Here is a 24,521-nt window from a genome sequence, read left to right as displayed (position 1 = left end):
GACAATCTGCTCTTATGCAAGAAGAAAATATTAGAACTGATATTTATGTTTATTTACATCACTCCTTTAGTTTTTATTTTTGTTTATGCTCTATAAATGTACATAATATGATAGCATGGTGGTACGTTTACATACTTTGTATTAAATTAGCAGACAATTTGTAAGTTCATGCAAGATTGTTTACGGATGGAGACTATTGACTTAACTCACTGCGGAGCACATAGCAAGTGTTCAGTAAATGTTAACTATCATCAAAATAATATGATTGTCATAATATCATAATGAATAAGTCCAAAAGTATTAATTGTACTTTCCTGGTTCGTTTCCTTGCCACCACTGATGAGATTCTTTTTTTTTTTTTTTTTTTTTTTTTTTTTTTTTTTTTTTTTGAGACAGAGTCTCGCTCTGCCGCTGGGGCTGGAGTGCAGTGGCCGGATCTCAGCTCACTGCAAGCTCTGCCTCTCGGGTTTACGCCATTCTCCTGCCTCAGCCTCCCGAGTGGCTGGGACTACAGGCGCCCGCCACCTCGCCCGGCTAGTTTTTTGTATTTTTAGTAGAGACGGGGTTTCACTGTGTTAGCCAGGATGGTCTCGATCTCCTGACCTCGTGATCCGCCCGTCTCAGCCTCCCAAAGTGCTGGGATTACAGGCTTGAGCCACCGCGCCCGGCCCACTGATGAGATTCTAAAGCAAACAAAAGTCAAAGAAAATTATCAAAGTGAGTGGCCCATCAACTCAACCACAAAAATAATGCTTTGTATTATTATCATTTAAAAATACAGGAAGATAGGCCGGGCGCGGTGGCTCAAGCCTGTAATCCCAGTACTTTGGGAGGCCGAGGCGGGTGGATCACGAAGTCAGGAGATCGAGACCATCCTGGCTAACACGGTGAAACCCCGTCTCTACTAAAAAAAATACAAAAAACTAGCCGGGCGTGGTGGCGGGCGCCTGTAGTCCCAGCTACTCTGAGGCTGAGGCAGGAGAATGGCGTAAACCCGGGAGGCGGAGCTTGCAGTGAGCCGAGATCGCGTCACTGCACTCCAGCCTGGGTGACACAGCGAGAGTCCGTCTCAAAAAAAAAAAAAAAAAAAAAAATACAGGAAGATAATATAGTCCAAGAGAGAAGAATATATATTAATTTTCATGTCCTCAGTGTGTAAACACTAACCACACTGAAAAATACTTGCTGTTGGGCCAAAGTTAACATCTATTCAGTTTTCTTCTGTTTCTTGAAACCTCACTCATCTGAAGCACAGGATCCCTGAATTGTGGGAATTACAGACATCTCTGGGTTCCTCAAAGTGGCCAGGTCAAAGATTTAGGCGTCTAATCTGGGAATGGCTCTCTCCAGCCCGGCCAGCTTCCCTGCCATTCTTTACAAGGACTGTGTGTATGGCACTGGACTTATTTTCCCAGAAGTGCTTCTGGGACTGAAGTCTGCACAAAGGGGCTGTTAAATGTGTTTCCCTCCCTCCTGGCTCAGCTGGCTCCTAAGCCTCAGGGCACATACAGCTCATAGTTCCTATCAACTTTTCCCAAAGGACCCCTGGGCTCCTGCAGGAGCCAGCACTTCCCTGGAACAGGAAGCTCTATTTACACTGTCTTGGAGCCTGGTGCTCATCCATAAAAGGGAAAAGAGTCCTTTAGGAAAAGGGCAGGGTGCTTGGAAACTCTTTAAAAGTGAAAGCTTTGCAACCGGTTTCTGTTGTTTTACACTGTTGGTTAACACAATTTTTCAGAACATAAAAACACATGCCCTTTGGCTGAACAGTGCCTCTGAAAAGCTGACGTGCCAATAAACAAAAAAGCTGACGTGCCAATAAACAAAAAATATGGAGAGATTTTCACGGGAATCTTCCAGAGTGCACACCTAGGTCAGATCATCATTTCTTTAGCCCTGTAGAACATAATTCCAGACAGATATACTGGTTTACACATCAATTATCTAACTGTACTTTAAATAAGGAAGAAGGGCTATCTCAGCTTTGGAATAGCATCATGTTTAAGTCAATGAATGATTGTTCCAATTCTCCTTGCAGGTGCTTATCATGTAACTTATGTTCTACCAGCTAACAGATACGCTTGGTGAGTGATCTGAATCTCAAATGAGCAAAAGATACACCAGGAAAAGATTGCAATTGACGTGGGAGAGAGGGCATTACGAATCGGAGCTCTGGGAGGATTCAATCATAATGGTCAATAAATAATCATAATTTAAATTTTAGTAATAAATTTTTGTGGCTTATATTATTTTATTTATTTATTTATTTATTTCAAGACAGGGTCTCACTCTGTCACCCAGGCTGGAGCACAGTGGCACGATCATAGCTCACTGCAGCCTCGAAGTCCTGGGCTCATGTAATCCTCCCACCTCAGCCTCCCAAGTAGCTGGGACTACATGTGTATGCCACTATGCCTAATTTTTTTTAATTGTAATAGAGACGAGGTCTCACAATGTTACTCAGGCTGGTCTCAAACTTCTAGACTGAAGCAATTCCCCCACCTCAACCTCCCAAATTACTGGGATTATAGGCATGAGCCACCGTGCCCAACCTATTTGTGACTTATTATTAATGGTAATTACAAACAATTATCATGAGTCGTTACAAGGCATTGGGTTAAGTGCTATATACCTATAAACTCTTTTAACCTTCATGATAACCTTATGAGTTAGGCACTGTCAGAATTCCCAGTGTACAGATGGCTCAAAGAGATTAAGTAACTTGTCCAAAATCACAGTAAGTGGTGAAGCCAGTATCTGTGTCTCTAGTCCCATAGATGATGCCCTAACCATTACGTTTCACTGCCTCTTGTACTCTGTGCCTAACTCTATTCCTAGTACTTTTAAGTTAAATGACACAAATAATGTGGTAGAATTTCATGAACTAAAATAGTCATTCAACCATTTTTCATTTATTCTGTACCTGCTAGCACCTAGGTCCGTACTTAGGCTAAATATAGTGATTCTGATGTCATTGGGATTGGAGAGACAGACCAGAGGCCAAGATTTGAGCACCCAGGCATTCCTGGTCAGATTTCACCATGAATCCAGCTCCATATGCCATCCCCACACCATACCCCACGCCCCACACACACCTCACTTCCACCCAGGGCTTTCACAGTCCCGCGTGACACGAGCTTCCCTGCATGTCGCACCTGTTGATTTCACTGCCTGGAGTGCACTTCCCCAGCCTCTCAGCCCCTCCATTTCACTTCTCAAACTCCAGCCTGGGCACCACCTCTCCTGCAAAGCCTTTTCCAACCACTCCAGCGAAGGCGGCTCCCCACTCCTTCCTTTGTGCTCTGGGGCCCTTCTTCCTTGGTGGCTGCTGCTGCGTGTGGTGCCCACCACGTACCATCATTGCCCCCCACAGGCCAGTCCACAGGGCCTAGAGAACAGAGCTGGGTCTCATGCTGCTGTGCATTCTCTGGACACGGCCCAGTGCCTCCAGAGTATGCAGTCTGCACCTGTGCCGTTGATTTGTTGAACTGATGATGTAACCTTCTTCGGGAAGTCACTTCCCCAAACCTGCAAGACTCTTCCATCAAGGACCACCTGTGAAAAACACGTTAGGAGACTGAAAAGTGATTTCTTTTGTTTGTTTGTTTGTTTTGGGGTTTTTTTTGGCAGAGGGGGAGTGGGGGCAGTTCTGGTCATCTCAAAGTCATTGGTGACCTTAAGAAAATAATATTGAAATGAGATGTGAAAGTCCTAGAAGATGAAAAAAAAATGACAAGGCAACTCCACGGAGAAATCTGACTATGAAGGGCAGCAATGAATAGGCCAATAGGTGAGGGATGTAAGGCTGAAGGAGGGTTTTCGTTTCTTGTTTATGCAGTTTTTGCTACTGTTTAGAGGACTGAGACCTTTGTCTGTTTAAGGGCTGAAGGGAATGGGGAGAGAGGAAGAAAAGGCAAAAGGAATCACTGAGAGCTTAAGGTTTTGGAGATAGTAGCAATGGCCTCCCGTCATAATGAAATTGCTTAAATGAGTTGTCTATAACTGTCTTGTTTCTCTCTTCACCTAATTCCTTCTCATTTCACTTCAATATGGCTTTTATTAAGGTCACCAATGACTCCCATATTGCTGGGAACACAAAACCACTTCTCAGTACTTTAATGTCCAGAGCAGGATGGGAGATCAGTGTGTTTCAGAAGAGGAGTGGCCACTCCACCGTAACGAGAAGAGAGAAGAGGAAAACCAGGACAGATGCAGCTTGTGTTCCAGATTTGCTGGCCGGAAGGTGAGGGAGGTCTTGGCAGATATTAACATTTCTTTGTGTCACATATGAAGCAAAGTCATTGAGGAGGAAGTGAGACATTTGAGGCAGAAGGATATAGGGTTTGAAAAGCTTTTTCGGGGGGCAGGACAGTAAGCAAGTCAGAGAGGTGTAATGAGATGGCCAGCCGGACAGAGCACTGTGTGTGGTTGGTAACTGTGAGTTTATCGTGACCCCAACCTGCCTGGCTGGGGCTGCTCCTCAGTCCTCAGCTACCTGAGAGAGATCAGACAGCGAGTGTAGTGAGGGTAGTGGGTTCATCAGATTTCAAGTTTGCCAGCACATGCAACAGAAAGAGGGCACGGTTGACATGATGGGACAGAATCCAGCATGGATGTCAGGCAAGTTAACAGTGGCGGGCCATGAATAGGGAAAAAGTGAGGGTCAGGAAAGGTCACCCAGAAGTAAAGGAGGCTGTACAGGGAATACTCGAGCAGGAAGCTGCAGGGCAGGGTTTGCGGGCAGCGAGGAGGATGTTTGAATCTGAGATGCTGGAGGTGGAGCAGTCGCAAGAGATAACATGGTTCAGACTCACATTCTGCATCGTGAGAAAGGGAAGCCGTGGCCCACTGGAAAGCAAGGTCACTGGGTCAAGGAGCTAAGAGGTCACAGAGTCGGATATGTCCAGAATAAAAGCAAATGTGAGGATGGAGAGAAAGAAAGTGGTTGCAAAGTCTCACAAACAGTGGTGAGTGTCCAGGCAGGCCTTGGTGAGACCCTCAGTCATTCCAGCACTGGGAGCTTTATTGTTTGGTGAGAGACAGGAGATGGAGCAGGCTGGTTTTGAAATGCCTTGGTTGTCAGGCAAGGGTAGTTACCCTATGCTCCCAGTAGGGTGCATAGCCTTTAAAAGTCATCAACTAAATCTGTGTTATTTATTGGTGCCATGAAGAGGTAGTGAACCCTACTGTACAGCGTGGAGCCTGGGTGATAATGACAGGTGAGTGTGGCTTCCTCGGCTGCGGCTGACGGATCACTCAGGGGCAGGGTGTTTTCAATGGGGAAGGCTCTGCCAGGGTCGGGGGCAGGGGAACATGGGAAATCTCTGTGCCTTTTGCTCAATTTTGCTGTGAGCCTAATACTGCCCTAGAAAAATTAAGTCTTTAAAGAGAAGATTTAGGAGGAATAGATCTTTAGAGAAACATTAGAGAAGTTGGGAGGCAGTTAGGCCAAAACAAACTACACCCATTTCACAGTCTCACCAGGAGCCAGTGTGGTCTCCAGCATTGCAGACTGAACAATCCAAGGGACTAGGTTTAACACTTTCACTCACATTTTTATTGCCCCGGCCCTGAAATAAATGTAAGGTCCACAGTTCCACCTGCCTCTGGTTGATAGCAAATCTCACAAGAGTTGCTCTGGGTTTCCACAGCTGGAGACTTCTGAGCTAACACTCCACTGGGCAGTTCACCTTCTTTTGACAAAGATGGGCATAATGTCCTCAGAGTCTTGAGGCAGCTTTTTGTCATGTAATCAGAACTGGACCACCCTAAGCCTTCTTTCTCCTCCAAGATGATGTCTACATGCGTCATTTCACTTAATCTACACAATAAAGCCACTTTCTATGAGGTTCTGTTATTGTCATCCTCACTTTCAGGTGAAGAGTCTGAGACACAGAGAATTAATTTTCCCAGGGCCACAGGGAAGAGCTGGAGGTGGGATTTGGCATCAAAGGTGGCACTCTCAGCCTCCCCTGGTTAATGTCACCACATCCTCCCCGCAGGGGATGTTGGTGCTGTCCTCAGTGTCTCCTCCTCCCCGCAATGCCCACACCAGCCACTCACTAAGTCTTGTCCACCCTCCCTGGAATGCCGCCCCCTGACTGTTCCTGGTTCTGACGCCTCCTCCAGGCCCCCAGCCCCTCTCACTCCCAGTCTCCCACCTGCCGTCCCTTTTCCAAGGTCAGCACCACGTGCAGGCCAACCCCTTCACACTTCCAGTTTTTATTCTCACCTCTTAACTGCCTGTCCCCCGCTCCCTCCAAGCTCCTCACACTGAATTGAACTGGTCTGTGACATGCCAAAAGCACAAAACGTTCTGTCCCCCTATAGCCTTTTCCTCTGTCCTTTCTGTCTGAGGCACCAACTCCATCTTCTTCCCCACCATCTCACCGCCGCCCTGCATCATAAATGTCTCTTCATCCTCAGGACTCAGTTCCTAGTCCCAGCTTGAAGCATTCTGTAAGAGCCCTGTGGCGCTCAGTGCTCTGAAGTGTAACACCCGTTTAGGCGTCTGCCTCCCCTACTCCGACTGTCAGCCCCTCCAGGACAAGGCAGGGTCCCACTGATGTCAGCGTTCCTAGTGCCCAGCAGAACTCCCTGCCCATGGGAACCAGGTGTTCTGTCACTGTTGTTTGAACAAGTAGTGAAAAATGGGAGCAACATGAGATCACATAACCCCTCCATGTGTTCTTTTGTCTGATATTTGGACGGTAAATGAAGAGCTCATCAGCACCCAACACAGACAGGCCCACAGTGCTGTGGACTGTTCCCCTGTTAGAACCTGAGTTAAAGACCCATACTTAGGACTTAGCTTCCCCCCGCAACACGGGCTCTACCAAGGCAGGGCTTATCTTTTTTTGCCACCATATTATGAGGTAAGAAACTTGGTGCCCATGCCCATTATGTGTGTTTTGTATGACATGAAACATAAATAAAGAAAAGGTATCTGATCCTTACAACAACCCTATAAGGTTAGTATTCCCCATTGGAAACTGAAGCTCAAAGAGGTTAGTGTCCGAGGTCATCGTAAGACAGTTGGAAAACCTTACCTTTGAAGCCCACTTTCTTTCTACACTTCTGAGTTGCACTCCTGGATCTTCTTAGCTATTAGAACTGGACACTCACATCAAAGAGAAGAATAAAAGTATATTAATAAAATAATGCAAATGAGGCAGGATTTTTCCATTTAAAATCAGAAAACTACCACTAATAAAACTAGACTAGTCAAAGAAAAATTGATGGTGGACTTAGCACCTGGAAGAGAGTGAGCTTTGGAAGCTTTGGGAGAGAAGAGACTGGGCAGTCCGAGCGACTCAGTCCCATGGGGGAGCACAGCTCAGGCTGGAGGAGGCCGCTTTCTCCGGAGTGCACGTGGCCACCGGGAACTAGCCTGTGACCGCCCTGCTCATGGGCAACCAAGCCGCTCTTAGCCAGCACCAAAGAACACCGGAATTCAGCCAGTTTTGTCTCATACTCTAACAAAGCAGGTTGAAGAAAAGTCTTCTATTTTATTTATATCACTTTAGGGTCAGAAAACTCCCAAACAAGTTTCCTATATGATGAAACAGGCATTTTTTTTCTTCTCCCCCTTTTGCTTGAAAAAGTTTCAATTTCTTAGCAAAGATTACTCAGCTAGTCCTTACCATAACCCATGATGAAGGCAGTATTTATTTTTAGTTTCATCTTCACAGCAAGGAAACACACTCACAGATGGAAAACGATTTCACTAAGGTCATCCAGTGAGTCAGTGACAAGACCCAGTGGGGCAAATTAGGCACCTGGGGTTCGGTTATTAAACTTTGAGGCTCTACTAACAATCCAAGACCCAAAAAAAGCAGTCTTACCATATCTTCTGAAAGTAATTTTAATAGCAAGCTTTGTTGTACATTGATATCTGCTTATCAGCCATCGTACTGCAGCATTCTTTCCAATGGAAAGGCCCCACTCATTGTCATTTAGGGATGGCATGAGATATAGGTGTAAAGTACTCAGCATAACATACAGGATATAGTATCTGCTCAATTAAAAAATGCCCCCTTCCAATGTGTGGGAATTCTGTGTCATTTCCCATTTCTCTTGTATCTGATAAAATAAGAGCTACACCTGCCAATCCATGATATTTGCAAAGTGGCAAGTACAAATAAAACCATGCACAGCCAGCTTACTGCACTGTTTCTACTGGCTGACTGTAGTTTCCTGAACATGAATAAAATGAACGGGGCTCATTTGTTTTAGAGCATATTCTCAAATACTATTGGGTGGTTATAAAAATAACACCTACACAGTATTTTTAAAAATATGACAAATGCAAATAAGAAAACAGAAATCATCTATCATGCTAATTAAATTTTAAATGCATTTGGTGATTTCATAGGCCCCAAATAGATATCTAATTATTTTACTCAAATTTACATTTCTTCTATTTTTATTGTGGTCATAAGTACAGTTATGAATAGTCTGTTCAATACCTTTGCCTGTTTATCTGAATTTAGATGTTTTCTGTTGATTCTCAGTCTAAAATTTTAAGAAAGATTTAGGGACTTGGAGTCCTTCCCCCATCTGGGAATGGCCCCTCACATGGCCGTGGCAGGTTGTTCTCTTTATCAGCTACGAGGCCACCGTCAGAGAATGGCCCACTGCTAGACGTTTCGGAAACTAACACAGAAGATCTCACTTCACCTACTGTTGGTGTCTGCGTTTCACAGTTCTCTTGCAACCTAAAAGAGTGTGTCCCAAATCCTCGAATATCACAGCACAGCATCCAAATAAAACACGTATCAGGAATGAGAAAAATATGCTTGTATCTATTATTACCTAGTCGTACTTTAAAAAGAGAAAAAAATCTTGGCTTCTTTGTAAATCTTCATGTAACATGACCTACTTTTTGTGTAATTAAACTCTGAAATCTTTTTATCTAGATCAGGAAATGTGGTTTGATTAACATGAGAGATTTTAAAATAATCTCTCTCAAGTAAATGAGAGAATGAAGTGTGCACACTAAATGACGATGTGATAACTGCTGTTCAACTTAAGAGTTGCCTAGGCACTTGTTCATAGACTTTTTACGGCAGATTAATATTGCGGCACTTTCCTTATGTTGCAGAGTCCCAGACAGAGAAGTTAAATGATGTCTCCAAGGACAAACAGCTGCAGAATTACAGAGCTCAGCTTTTAAGACAGACTTCCATCAGTCAGTTCCCTGGGAGCACTAGTTCAGCTCTGCTCAGTTAAACATGCATTGTAGAAACCACTGAGCGCTGGACACTGTGCTGGGCTTTGAGGTTACGCAGATGCCAAGGAGACTGTCCTCTGGTGGGCATTTGTCTGGTGGTGAGTCACAGTCAGCCAACAATGTCTCCAGATTGTGGGATGCACAGGGTTCCCCCAGAAGAGGCTGCCTAAACAGAGTCGCAAAAATGGGAGTTAGTTGAACAAAGGCAGACTAAATAAAACAAGGCATTTATCTGTACAATCTGGGAGTGAAATATAAACATTGCCCAAGCCAAAGTTTCCAGATTTTCTTTGGCAGAGACACTAAAGCCTAACGTGTGAAACGGATAAAATGTGCAGCTTCCCTAGGGGAGGTAAGAGGCAGAAACCTCTGTCTTCCCCCTTCTGCCTCCTTCTCTGCATTGACAAAGGACAAGGTTGCCCTCGGGGTCCTGCGAGGGTAGAGGGGACTGACCAGAGGGGGGCACAGGGACGTCTGTGTGGCTAGCAATGACATGTTTCACTGTCAGGGAGCTGGTTACACAGGTGGTTCAAGTTTATAAAATTCACCAAGCTGAACCTTGTGGGCATTACGCTAAGTGAAATTTGTCCATCGCAGCAGGACCGAATTTGTATAATTCTATTACATGAGGTGTCCCGAGTAGTCAAATCCATAGAGACAGAAGGTACAATGGGGATTGCCAGGGCCTGGGCCACGGGGCAAGGGAGTGGGGAAACCGTGTTTAATGGGAATGAAGCTTCAGCCTGGGAAAATGAAAATGTTCTGAGATGGATGGTGGTGGTTGCACAGCAATGTGAATGTACTTGATACCACTGAACTGTGCCCCCAAAATGATTAAAATAATAAATTTTGTGTTATGTATAATTTATCACAATTAAAAAAATTAACCTGCGTATTTGTGACTTGTATAATTTTCTACATTAAAAGTTAGAAAAAAAGAAAAAAACTAACCAAATCCCAGTTTCAAACATCACACTCTGGAAACTTCTGGAGTATGGTGTCTCTCCTGTGAAGGACTGAGACCCGTTCCTGCTTTTTCATCTCACCTCCAAACTCAAACCAAGATTTGACAAGCTCGGCGACTCTCCCTTACTACTATTTCCTGAAATTGGTCTGTGGCTGTTTGTGCTTCTCTTTACTTTTCCTGCTTCCCAAATGGTCTGGGCTGACAGGCATTCTCTCCAGGGATGAGGCTCAGGTCTCACCAGGCTTCCTCCACTCTGCTCTTCATGAGAAAACCCCAGGGTTAGACTTGGATGGAGCCTGCCTCTGTGGCCCAGGCTGGAGTGCAGTGGAGCAATCTTGGCTCACTGAAACCTCCCCCTCCTGGAATGAAGCGATTCTCTCGCCTCAGCCTTCTGAGTAGCTGGGACTACAGGCATGCGCCACCACACCGACTAATATTTTTTGTATTTTTAGTAGAGATGGGATGTTGCCATGTTGGCCAGACCAGTCTCAAACTCCTGGCCTCAAGTGATCTGCCGGCCTCGGCCTCCCAAAGTGCTGGGATTACAGGTGTGAGCCACTGTGCCCTGCCCACTTCTCCTTTATTTTTCAGTTCAATTTGACCACACATTGAGAAGACCTACATTGATTCTGCATCTAATTGAATGCACATGACTGATCTCTAAAACTGCTGAAGGATTATTCAGACAACTCTTTGGCTACATTAAGGATTAACTGATTCTCCCCTGACTTTATAAGACATATTACTAATAACACAGTAATCATCCTATCTAACATTTACTGAGCATCTTCTCTTTTCCAGGCACTATTCCTGCACTTTACATGTTTAATCTCATTTCATCCTCCCAGTAACTCTATGGGACTGTTCTATTAGTATCCCCAATTTACAGATGAGGGTACTGATGCACAGAGAAGTTAAATGACATGCAGCTAATATGTGGCAAAGCCAAACTGCTGAGCAGAACTAACCCAGGTTTCTCCTTCATTTCATAACCACGTAAAAGGCAGATGCCACCAGCAGAAGTCAGACACCTGCAGTGCCTGTGAAGTGGGACATTTTCATTCTTCGTCAACTCAGATCTGCCCCCATGCAGGGTGCTGTTTCTACATCTGGCCAACACCGCATCCACAGTCATGTTGATACAAAGCCTGTGCTACCACTGGACCATCACGGGCTTGGGAACAGGGTCAGAACCTCTCCTCTCTACATCTAACATCCCTTCATTTGAGGTACTTCCATAGGCGAGGTCCCACCGGCCACAGACAGTCCTGAGCTTTGCCCAGAACGGCTCATACCTGTAATCCCAGTACTTTGGGAGGCTGAGGCAGGTGGATCACCTGAGGTCAGGAGTTTGAGACCAGCCTGGCCAACATAGTGAAATCCCGTCGCTACTAAAAATACAAAAACTAGCCGAGCGTGGTGGCATGCGCCTGTAATCCCAGCTACCCAGGAGGCTGAGGCAGGAGAATCACTGGAACCTGGGAGGCACAGGCTGCTGTGAGCCGAGATCATGCCACTGCACTCCAGCCTGGGTGACAGAGCAAAACTCAGTCTCAAGAAAAAAAAAAAAAAAAAAGGAAAAGAAAGCGTTGGGCCAAGAAAATCTGGTGCAACCTGGAGTCTGCCCAGTTTTAAATAAAAATAACTTTGAGGCTGACCTCTAATCTTTTATCACTTCAGTAAAGTAGGATTTAGAACATCTCAGGATTTCCTGACTTTACCTTTCCCTCTGAAGGAGAATGCTTCATTTGATAGCCAAGAAGGCCAACTATTTTTAATCAAACCCTTGAACTTTCTTGGCTTTTGAACACTTACTGGAGGGAAATATCCAAAGACTAATATTTCGTTTATTTTCAGAGCCTAAATTAATATCACCACTACATCTGTGGAAGATTCTGGAAAACAGCTAAAGCCAGGATGAGTGAGGTAGTGTCTGGAGACACCCTGGTCAGCAGAAAATGATATAATGAATATATGTGCAAAGCTGAGCACAGTGGCACATAAACATTCTGTAAGAGAGCTAGTTTGTTAAAATACCTCTAGAAAAAGCACATTGTGTAAATTAAGTGACACAACATTTATAAAGCTCTCCGCATAGAAAGCTCTTCACTTTAGCCAGGCGTGGTGGCTCACGCCTGTAATCCCGGCACTTTGGGAGGCCGAGGCGGGTGGACTACTTGAGTTCGGGAGTTCAAAACCAGCCTGGACAACATGGTGAAACCCCATCTCTAGTGGAAATACAAAAATTAGCTGGGCGTGGTGGCAGGCATCTGTAATCCCAACTACTCAGGAGGCTGAGGCAGGAGAATCGCTTGAACCCAGGAGGCAGAGGTTGCAGTGAGCTGAAATCACGCCACTGTACTCCAGCCTGGGTGACAGAGCGAGATTCTGTCTCAAGAAAAAAAAAGAAAGCTTCTCACTTATTAGTAGATTATAGTTTGCTAGTTTTACTCTGCAGGATCTACCTACACATATTAAAAGCAACAGATCGACACCCATGTGAGAAACTGAACTGAAAACCATGTTCTAGTTGTATTTCACAATTCACAACATGGTCTATTCACAATTCAAATTGAAGCTTCTCCTTAGTCTTCTTTTGAATCAGACTCTAGTCTGAGAGAAAAACCTTCATTTACCATGAAAAGTTTCTTTCTTACCTAAATACTAAGGTACTGATTTAAGTATAATTTTGATGAGATATCTTGAAACAGGTTATCTGGTAAAATGCCATTCTGCTACAAATATCAAACAAGAAAAACCATAGTGGTCTCAGGTATTTAATCTTCACCTTGAAAGAGGAGTTAATTTCGAAAGTTATGCAAAGCTTTGTGTGCATTATGTATGCAGTACCAAAGAAAAAAAAATTAACTTTTACAAGATTGAAGAGTTGAGCGGGGCCAGGCACGGAGGCTGATGCCTGTAATCCAGCACTTTGGGAGGTCGAGGTGGGCGGATCATAAGGTCAGGAGATCGAGACTATCCTGGCTAACACGGTGAAACCCTGTCTCTACTAAAAATACAAAAAATTAGCCGGGTGTGGTGGCGGGCGCCTGTAGTCCCAGCTACTCCGGAGGCTGAGGCAGAAGAATGGCATGAACCTGGGAAGTGGAGCTTGCAGTGAGCCGGGATTATACCCCTGCACTCCAGCCTGGGCAACGGAGCAAAACTCCGTCTCAAAAAAAAAAAAAAAAAAAAGTTGAGAGGAACTATATGAGAAAATGCTGAAGGAATTGGCATTATTAACAGCAAGACTAAAGGGCGGAGACAAAGAATGGAAATGGGAATGATCCTGCTTTTGCAGGACTTCCAGGGGCTAAACAATTTGCAAATGGCTTATACTAATAAATTTCTAGAACTTTATACTATTCAGTTGCAAAAAGTTTACATTACAGGTTTAAAATATGTTCCATACTAAATATAGTCAAAATCATCAGTGATCTAATACAGCCAACTAATACTGTACAGAGGAATCATACAAGTATCTCATAAAGTTCTCCATATTGTTCTCTATCTATGGAAGTCTCCAGAGCTCTGGATATACAAGAGCTTATTAGGGCCACAATTTCATGACTCTGCTTTACAAATAACAAAACGGGTCCAGCAGCTTATCTGTTCTCTGCAGGCTTGACAGTCAGGCCACATCTTAAAAACAGCAATCAGAACCAATTCATGCCCATCTGAATAGCTACAATTTAAATGTCAAACAATACCAAGTATTAGCAAAGATGTCCCACACTGAGATCTCCAATACACTGCTGGTACAAAAAGGGAAAAAAGAAAAGACTGTAACCATGTCAAATAAGCCTGAAGACCTACATTCTCTAAGTCCAGGTATTCCACTCCTAGGTACAGGCACACCTCATTTTACTATACTTTGCTTTATTGCACCTCACAGACGCTGTGTTTTCAACATATTGAATGTTTATGGCAACCCTGCATCAAGCAAGTGTTTTGGCACCATTTGTCCAACAGCGTATGCTCACTCTGTGTCTCTGTGTCACATTTTGGTAATCACACAAGATTTCAAACTTTTTCCTTATTATTATGGTGTTATTATTATTACTGTTATGGATCTGTGATCAGCAATCTTTGACCTTACTGCTGTCATTGTTTTGAGGTACCACAAGCCACGCCCACATAAGACAGCAGACTTAATTAATAAATGTATGTGTGTTCTGACTGCTCTGTAGACCATCTATTCCCCTATCTCTGTCCCTTTCCTTGGGCGTCCTCATTCCCTGAGACAAAATGATATTGAAATTAGGCCCATTAATAACCCTACAATGACTTCTACATGTTCAAGCAAAAGGAAAAGTTGCACGTCTCTCACTGCAATCAAAAGCTAGACATTATGAATCTTAGTGAGGAAGGCATGTCACAAGAGAAGAAAGGCCAAAAGCCAGTCTTCTTACATTGCGCAGTTAGCCAAGTTGTGAATGCAAAGGAAAAGTTCTTGAAGGAAATTAAAAGTGCTACTCCAGGCCGGGTGTGGTGGCTCATGCCTGTAATCCCAGCACTTTGGGAGGCTGAGGCAGGTAGATCACAAGGTCAGGAGTTCGAGACCAGCCTGACCAACATGGTGAAACCCCGTCTCTACTAAAAATGCAAAATTAGCTGGGTGTGGTGGTGCGTGCCTGTAGTCCCAGCTACTCAGGAGGCTGAGGCAAGAGAATTGCTTGAACCTGGTAGGCAGAGGTTGCAGTGAGCCAATATCGCATCATTGCACTCCAGCCTGGGCAACAGAGCAGGACTCTGTGTCAGAAAAAGAAAAAAAAAAGTGCTACTTCAATCGCGCCACTGCACTCCAGCCTGGGCGACAGAGTGAGACTCTGTCTCAAAAAAAAAAAAAAAAAAAAAAAATGCTACTCTGGGGAACACATGAATGATAAGAAAATGAAACAGACTTATTGCTCATATGAAGAAAATTTTAGTGGCCTGGATAGAAGATCAAGCCAGCTACGACATTTCCAGAAGCCAAACCCTCCTCTCAAGAGTAAAGCCCTAGCTCTCTTTAATTCCTTGAATGCTAAGAGAGATGAGGAAGCTGCAGAAGAAAAGTTGGAAGCTAGCAGGGTTTGCTTCCTGAAATTTAAGAAAAGAAGCCATCTCTGTAACATAAAAGTGCAAAGTGAAGCAGCAAGTGCTGATGGAGAAGCTGCAGCAGGTTATCCAGAAGATCTAGGAAAGATCACTGATGAAGGCAGCTACACCAAACAACAGATTTTCAGTGTAGACAAAACAGCCTTGTATTGGAAGAAGATGCCATCTAGGACTTTCATAGCTAGACAGGAGACATCAGTGCCTGACTTCAAAGGACAGGCCTGGCTCTCATTAGGGGTTAAGGCAGCTGGTGACTTCAAGTTGAAGCCAATGCTCATTTTACATTCCAAAAATCCTAGGGTCTGCTCAGCCTTCTCTGTCTGTGCTTTATAGGTGGAACAACAAAGCCTGAATGACAGCATGGCTTACTGAATATTGTAAGCCTACTGCTGAGACCTACTCCTCAGAAAAAAAGATTTCCTTCAAAATATTACTGTTCATTGACAAAGCACCTGGTCACCCAACAGCTCTGATGGAGACATACAAGGAGATTAATGTTGTTTTCCTGTCTGCCAACACAATATCCATTCAGCAGCCCACGGATCAAGGAGTAATTTCAACTTTCAAGTCTTATTATTTAAGAAATACATTTCCTAACTCTATAGCTGCCGTAGGTAATGGTTCTTCTGATGTATCTGGGCAAAGTAAATAGAAAACCTTCTGGAAAGGATTCAGCATTCTAGATGCCATTAAAGCATTTATGATTCATGGGAGAAGATCGAACTATCAACATTAACAGGAGTTTGGAAGAATTTTACTACAACCCTCATGGATGACTTTGAAGGTTTCAAGACTTCAGAGGAGGAAATAACTGCTGATGGTAGAAATTGCAAGAGAACCAAAATTTAAAGTGAATCCTGAAGATGTGACTGAATTGCTGCAATCTCATGATAAAGTTTTAATGGATGAGGAGTTGCTTCTTATGGATGACTGAAGGAAGTGGTTTCTTGAGATGGAATCTTCTCCTGATGAAGATGCTATGAACATTATTAAAATGACAACAAAGTATTTAGAATATTACACAAACCTCGTTGATAAAGCAGTGGCAGGGTTTGGAGGATTGACTCCGATTTTGAAAGAAATTCTACTATTGGTAAAATGCTACCAAAGAGTATTGCATGTTTCAGAGAAATCTCTCACGAAAGGAAGAGTCAATCAATGCGGCAAATTTTAAGAAATTGCCATAGCCACCTCAACCTTCAGCAACCACCATCCTGATCAGTCAGCAGCCATCAACCTCAAGGCAAGATAAGATCCTCTACCAGCAAAAAGATTAGGCCTTGTTGAAGGCTCAGATGATTGTTAACATTTTTAAAAAATAAAGTATTTTAGGTCAGGCGCCATGGCACATGCCTGTAATCCCAGCACTTTGGAGGGCCGAGGCTGGTGGATCGCTTGAAGCCAGGAGTTTGAAATCTGCCTGGCCAACATGGCAAAACCCATCTCTACTAAAAACAAAAACTAGCCGAGCATGGTGGTGCATGACTATAATCCCAGTACTCAGGAGGCTGAGGCAGAAGAATCACTTGAACCCAAGAGATGGAGGTTGCAATGACCCCAAATCGCGCCACTGCACTCCAGCCTAGGTGACAGAGTGAGACCTTCTCTCAAAAAAAAAAAAAGAAAGTATTTTGAAGTTAAGGTTTATACTTTGTTTTTTTTAGACCTGATGCTATTACACACTTAATAAGCTACAGTATGGTGTAAATATGACTTTTATATGCACAGGGTAATCCAAAAATGTATGTGACTCTCTTTATTGTGCTATTGGATTTATTGCAGTGGTCTCGAACCAAACCCACACTATCTCTAACACATGCCTTGTATTTGCCCAACAGACACTTGGAAATGTACCCCAAGAGACATGGATAAGAATGTTCATGGTGGCATTGTTTGCCACAGCCAAATACTGGCACAAGCCCAAGTTTCCACTGACAGAATAATGAATCAATAAATTAATTCTAAATAGTCATAGTATTAAGTACTATACAGAGGTTGAAAATGGTTCAAACTGATGTATTCATGTTCCATGTTTCTACTTGGATAATGCTAAAAATGTATTAATTTAAGAATAGCCTTAGAAGATTATATAGAGCAAAGAGCACTATCAAAAAAGTGAAAATATAGCCCACAGAATGGGAGAAAATATTTGCAAATCATATATCTGATAAGTGACTATATCTAGAATACATTAAGAATTCTTGTACCTCAAAAATAAAAAGATAATAAGCTGGGCGCAGTGACTTACACCTGTAATCCCAGCACTTTGGGAGGATGAGGTGGGCGGATCACCTGAGGTCAGGAGTTTGAGACCAGCTTGACCAACATGCAGAGACCCCGTCTCTACTAAAAATACAAAATGAGCCAGGCATGGTGGCGCATGCCTGTAATCCCAGCCACTTGGGAGGCTGAGGCAGGAGAATTGCTTGAACCTGGGAGGTGGAGGTTGCAGTGAGCCGAGATCATGCCATTGCACTCCAGTCTGGGCAAAAAGAGCAAAACCCAGTATCAAAAAATATATATAAATAAGTGAAAAGATAAGTAATTCTATTTAAAAAATGAATAAACGATCTGATCAGATATTTCTCCAAAAAAGATATACAGCTAGCCAGCAAACACATGTAGAGATGCTCAGTACCATTAATCATTATGGAAATGCAAATCAAAGTCATCATGAGATACCCCTTCACACCCACTAGGATGGCTAGAGTCAAAAAGATAGACAATAATAGGTGTTGGTGAGGATATGGACAAGCCAGAATCCTCACACACTGCTAGTGGAAATATAAAACGATGCAGCTGCTTTGGAAAACAGTCTAGCAGCTCCTCAAAAGGTTAAACATAGAGTTCCTGTATGACCCAGCAATTCCTCTCCTAGGTATACACCACAAAGAATTGAAGCACGTGTTCACACAAAAACTTGTACAGAAATATTAATAGCAGCATTATTCATAATAGCCAAAAGGTAGAAACAACCCAAATAGCCATTAATGGAAGAATAAATAAAATGTGATACATTCATACTATGGAAAATTATTTGGCAATAAAAATGAAGAAATATAAATACATGCTATAATATGCATGAATGATAAATACTGTGCTAAGTGAACAAAGCCAGATGCAAAAAGTCACACATTATATGATTCCATTTATGTGAAATTACCAGTCTAGGCAACCCTCTACAGACAGAAGACCCACTATTGGTTGTCTAGGTTTGGGAGTGGGGCAGGGTCGGGGAAGATGAGGGACCATTCATTGGCACTGGTAGGTTTTTTTGGCTTGGCATGAGCGGTGGTGATGAAAAGTTTCTACAATTGATTGTGGTGATGGTTGTGCAACTTTCCTAATATATTAGAAACCATTGTACACTTTGAATAGATGAATTGTATGGTGTGTAAATAATATCTCATTAAATGTATCAAAAAAGTATGTACATTATGATTTATATTCAAATTTTAAAGCATGCAAAACAATATTATCTATTGCATGTATAAACATATGTTTGGAAAATGCAGGCAAGGGTGGTATTTGAAAATTGAAAATTTTGTGCTGTCACTCTGGCCTTTAGACAGCTCTGGGAGCTTGAAGAACATCTGTCCTGCATGCAGGGGAAAGACGAAGTTCAGACATCGATCGCCTCTGCGCAGGGAGGGAGGAGCCCAGAGAGAGGACCCAGCAGGTTTCAACCATTTCTTCAAAAGAAAAGTAAACACCACAAAGTGTTCAGATTAAATAAGAGTTTGTGGGTACATAAACATTTATTCTATTATCCTCTATATTTCTCTGTATGTTTAAAATACTTTCTAATTTTAAAAAGTTGTATATTTCAAGGCCCCAATCTCTTGAAGGCCATAGCAAATGTCCCCATCAGGGCTGCTTGTTGCGGAGAGCTGGTGGTTAAACATTTGCCAGCACACTACTGAATCCAGTCCAAAAAAAGCCCACCCATTTTCACAAGGGCAAGTAGCTGAAGGAATCGTCAGGCTTCATTACGAGGGAGTAGATCTACTTAGGCACATTCGGGATAAACCAAGGGCCACCTTATTTGGAGCAGTTGTCATCCCATTTTACTGAAAACTGGGTTTGTACTGTAATCACAGGAATTCCCACGAAGCACAAAGCAGAGGATTCTGGCCCTGTGAGCCCTGGCTGCCCGCCTGAGGCCAGCCTTTTCTGAGCCTCCTTAAGTAGCCCATGCTGCATCAAAGTCCATGTCCCTGGGAACAGCGGCCTGCCAAAAAGCTCCTGACCTGGAAGCAGAAAGTTTAAGAGCATTTCTGGTAACTGTTGGATTAAACCTCTGACTTCTGGGAGCAGGTTACTGAAAGTGTTCACCCTTCTGACATAGGCACGTAATTTGAAAGGTTCAGTCAGATGCTTAAAAACCTAATTGAAATATTCCAAAGCCAAAAACATCAAACACGATTAAAAAAAAAAAAAAAAGAACCTTCTCCTTCATCTCCCTTGTCCTTTTCAACACATTGGTAGTACCAGGGTTTAGTAGGCTTTTAAATTTTTGAAATAATTTAATCCAATGGCCATGTTTGAGAGTACCATAACAGTTTAAACAAAATTCATTCAACATATATTAAAAGTAATCACTAGAAATTAAAATCAGGCTTTCTCCTCCACATTCACCCAGATTTTCCTCTTCTATTGCATCTTCTTGCTTTCCCAAGGATTCAAAGTGGGAAAGAGAATAAAGACGATGGACCAACAAGAATAAATTGTGTATGATGTTAATGAGTTTGGAGATCTTTCTGCTTTCCCCCATTATAAGAAGCTTCAGGCATTTGCCTACATTACATAAACTGTTTTGGGAGTTAATCCCTTTCCCCATGTGACTCATGATCGGTTCAGGTCCTTCCAGAGGGGATAAAAATACAGTGGATTACGGCATTGCAGCGTCTGCAATTCCCAAGGAAGAAATGGCTTTAGACATTCATACAGCAAGCCTGGCGGCCGAGTGCGGGTGAGTGTGTCCGAAAGCAGTTGGAAATCGGACAGTTTGTGCTGCAATGCAAGGACAGGAAGCATTGCGCGTTTCTGCAGCAGTGGTTGGCTTGAGATAATACCATTGTATACCCAGCCCAGCGACCGCTCCCACTGCTGAGAGCCCGGGGCCTGGCGTCTGGCTCCTTGGCTGCGGGCCAGGCTGAGGTCCTGCCGTCTGAAGGCAGGGTGTGTGTCCCCTCCCAGGCGGTCCACACACACAGTGCCGGCCACACCTCACCTTCCAGAGGAAATCTGGCCAGAAAGCCAGACTTCATGACTTCTCCTTTATGAGCTTCCCCCACCCCCAGCCCTAGCCCGGCTTTTGTTTTCCACTTGGGTGCAGCGGCTGTATGCACGCTGCGCTCAGATTGAGATTTAAAGTCCCAGCAACGCAGGAGCTGATGACAGGGTTATTGGAAAGATACAGTATCTCGCTGTGCCCTGCTGCCTCTGCGGTCAGCACTGGGCCCGGCTCTCATCACTCTCCAAGCTGCCCTCTTACGGAGCCCTTCCACCGGGCAAGAGCAAGAGTACTAACCAAGGACTATTTTAGACGCATTTAGCAGCAATATTGTTTGATTTTAACTGGACATTGTTCTAAACACACAAAAGAGTTCAAGGATGTGGCCGCTGGGTTTTGTTCTTCTCCATCCCCCCTCGTCCGCCACCCCCCACCCCCTGCCCCAAGAGCTGTCAGGTTTCTCTGGGAAAATGGGATGAAAATGTTTGGGGACATTTCCACAATAAAACACTCTAAAATTTTTTTTTTTTAAGATTTCCTTTCTAGTCTTGTCAGGATTGTAACTCAAATCCGCAGAAGTCAGGAAATTCCAAATTTATGTTGACACTTTCCCCTTAAAACCCTCATCAGATGATAAACAGTGTAAAAATTCTGGTTTCCATTCAAATGTTCCCAATGTAACACCGGGTGCCAGTTTCTCCTGGTGCAATGGTGCTTCAGGGCAAGAAGGAATGACCCTTTAAGCTGGGATCTGGGTCCCAGGGTCCAGAGTCCGCCACCTGCTAACACAGTGCATTCCCTATTCTTGTATTAGAGAATTTATTATGAAAATAAAATAAATTTTAAAAGGAAGTAAGTATTTCAGATGGAGAGTTTTCCTAAATTTCTTAGTAAAGAAAATGGGTAGTTTGGTTCCCTGATTAATTTTTTTTTTTTTTAGATGGAATTTCACTCTTGTTGCCCAAGCTGGAGTGCAATGGTGCGATCTCAGCTCACTACAACCCCCACCTCCTGAGTAGCTGGGACTACAGGCACGTGCCACCATGCTCAGTTGATTTTTGTATTTTTAGTAGAGACAGGGTTTCACCATGTTAGCCAGGATGGTCTCGATCTCTTGACCTCATGATCCGCCTGCCTCGGCCTCCCAAAGTGCTGAGATTACAGGCCTGAGCCACCGCGCCCAGCCAGATTTAATTTTTACACATGGAAAGGAGTTATGTTTAAAGACGGAAGAAAACGAAAAAGTAGTGGCATGCGTCTCAAGGTGGAAACGAACTCCACTTCCGGCTCTGACAGTCGTGAGCTGTGTGACGCATGCAAATCCTCGGACGTGTCCTCATCTGTGAAACAGACGATGGAGAGAGTATCTCCCTCATGGGTAACTGGAGATGAAATGAGATAATGCATGTTAACCACAAGTTTACCATTCAAATGGTAAACTTCTAAAAATTCCTCTATAAATAGAGAAAATAATCATCTGGGTAATAATATTCACAGTGTTAAGGAAAATCCACAGTTGGCTTGAGCTTCAGAGAAACATTCCAACATGCTTTAGATATGAGCAAAAAGGACCAGGGAAAATCAAATCTTAGGAATCAAAGTTTGCAAGGAATGTACTTTTAGTAGACATTGCTAAGGTCACAGAAATTATACTGACAGAGAAAGGCAGTGACAGAAGCAAAACAAAAATCAACCCCTTCTGTCCAGGGCCTGAGAAACCCATGGAGCTCCAGCTAAATTAAAAAAAGAGAGAAAGAGAGAGATAGTATGTGGTTTCCAAGTCAGAATCAAAAAAGCAAACCATGGCCAGGCATGGTGGCTTACACCTGTAATCCCAGCACTCTGGGAGGCCAAGACAGGCAGATCACCTGAGGTCAGGAGTTCGAGACCAGCCTGGCCAATATGGTGAAGCCCTGTCTCTACTTAAAAAGAAAAGAGAAAAAATATCCGGGTATGGTGGCACACACCTGTGATCCCAGCTACTCGGGATGCTAAGACAGAAGAATTGCTTGAACATGGGAGGCGGAGGTCGCAGTGAGCCAAGATCATGCCACTGAACTCCAGCCTGGGCGACAGAGCAAGATTCTGTCTCTGTAAAAAAAAAAAAAAAGTAAACCACAAAAACAAATCAGATGGAGCTTCTAGGACATGCAAGAGGCAACTGGAAAAAGATCTTAGTTATAGATGATCAAGGAAAACAACAGCTCTAGGAAGAGAATAGCACATGCTCCGGCCAAGGTGGGGCCTCTTTTCTCTTCTCCCAGCTTTGTGGCCATGGTGACTGGAATCTGTGAGCCCAGACCTGCAATCCGGTCGAAGGGAAGCCATGCTCCAATAGCACAGAGAATGCTGACACCATGGAACTCCCACGGATGCTCTCCGGTGACCCAGGGAAATTAAGCCACTTTTTAAAAACTATGGCATGATAAGGAAGTCTTAGAGGACTGAAAAAGGCTAACACATTGTCTCTCATGCTAAACTTGAAAAAAAGGACAGTTCTGGACATTGAATGGATAGATTAGCTTAATTTTCCTATCTGTAAGGATATTATATTTAAAAGTCATCTATCAATATACAACCAAGAAAACTGTGGGAAGAGGAAACCATTCCAGACCAATTTCACTTCCGTCTATGATAGACAGTGAGGCCATGTCATAACGGCAGAACAATGGACGTGGGATCCGAGGAAACCTGTGCCCCCACATGCTCCCGGCCAGGGCTGGCATGTGGAGTGGGAGCGGGCCAGGCGGGCCTTCCTCTTCCTCAGCTCTCAGGCCTGACCCTTCTCCCTCCCACCTGCCAGCCCGGGCTACTTCTTCCCCAGCTCACTCTCCAAGTGCTATTTGCTGTCAGCTATTTCCCAAGCCAACAGGGTCTGTTGTTTTCCAGGTTTCAGTGCAGTCCAGATTCTGTGCGAAAACATGGGTAGGATTTGGAGGCAGGATGAACGGGTGGATGCGTGGCTTTGCCATTCATTTACCGTGTGGACTTGGGTGAACCACTGACCCTTTCTAACTTAAATATCCTCTCTTATCAAAGGGGGATCAAAATACCATCCTGCCGTGATTACCATGAGGATTAGACATCACAGATGGCTGTAGTGTGTGGATCAATACATGTTTCATTTATTCTCAACAATTGATTTCACTTCTCCATCTCTGGGTTTTATCAGGGTCCTAGACCTTTATTGCAAAGTATGTTTATGCTTTCAAAAGTAACTTAATAACTTGATTTGTTAGGTTTTTGATTCTCTCCAAAGATCCCTGCCACTCCCATACACAGTTTGGATCAGCCCCCAAGCTCCTCCCTGAGGCCCGGAATGTTGGTGAAGGGAAGTGTATCCTGCTCCCGGCCAGTCCCCTCCTGCAGGGGCCTTTCATCCCTTCCTCTCTACATTCTTCATCTCCTTTCTTCCTTTCTTCTTCTTCTTTTTCCTTCTTTTCTCATTCCTAGGTCTTGATGTTGACAATGAGGAAACTCAAAGAGGCCACAAGCCTGAGACCAAGATCATTGTCAAGGCTGATTTTTCCGGGGGATCAACTGACAACAGCATTTCAATGCCTATATGAATAAAATTGGAGCCAAAAAACAAGTTAGTACTCTCTCTCTCTCTCTCTGCTTTTGTCTGCCCCTTCGCATCTGACCCTGAGTTGACTTGGCCCCAGGTCCTTGATATGATACACATGGCTGTCCACAGAGCTGGTAAATATTTGCCTGTGCAGAGGGGAGGACACGGTAGTTTCTGCATAGAGTAGGTGATGAGGCAGCTCATCTGTCTAGGTCCATAGTGTGAAACAAACAATGGCAGTGTGCGAGGGTGGCACGCTATCAGTTAGGTTCAGAGGAGAGGTCTACCAATAGCTGGCGCAACCGGACTCCATCTCTGAGCCTCTTGGAGTGACCAGTGAGGGCAGGTTGCTTTCTGCCCTGGGTGTTGGCTCTTGACTTGATTCTACCATCCTCATCCCCGAAGAAGCTATAGGAGC

At 43.8% G+C, this 24,521-nt stretch overlaps 2 long non-coding RNA genes across 2 annotated transcripts; both read left to right on the top strand.

The window, feature by feature from the left end:
* Window positions 1–4,064: 4,064 nt before the first annotated feature.
* Window positions 4,065–10,125, top strand: LOC141407411 (uncharacterized). Its single transcript, XR_012416430.1, has 2 exons — window positions 4,065–4,243; window positions 9,104–10,125. It is a non-coding gene; the product is annotated as an uncharacterized lncRNA (long non-coding RNA).
* Window positions 10,126–20,141: 10,016 nt separating this feature from the next.
* On the top strand, window positions 20,142–24,127 carry LOC135964534 (uncharacterized). Its single transcript, XR_010577017.2, has 2 exons — window positions 20,142–20,271; window positions 23,989–24,127. It is a non-coding gene; the product is annotated as an uncharacterized lncRNA (long non-coding RNA).
* The last annotated feature ends 394 nt before the right edge of the window (window positions 24,128–24,521 follow it).

This window comes from Macaca fascicularis, chromosome 8 (genome assembly GCF_037993035.2).
Source record: "Macaca fascicularis isolate 582-1 chromosome 8, T2T-MFA8v1.1".
NCBI lineage: Eukaryota > Metazoa > Chordata > Mammalia > Primates > Cercopithecidae > Macaca > Macaca fascicularis.
The sequence above is the reverse complement of the archived record's forward strand: the minus strand, read 5'-3'. Positions and strand labels throughout refer to the sequence as shown.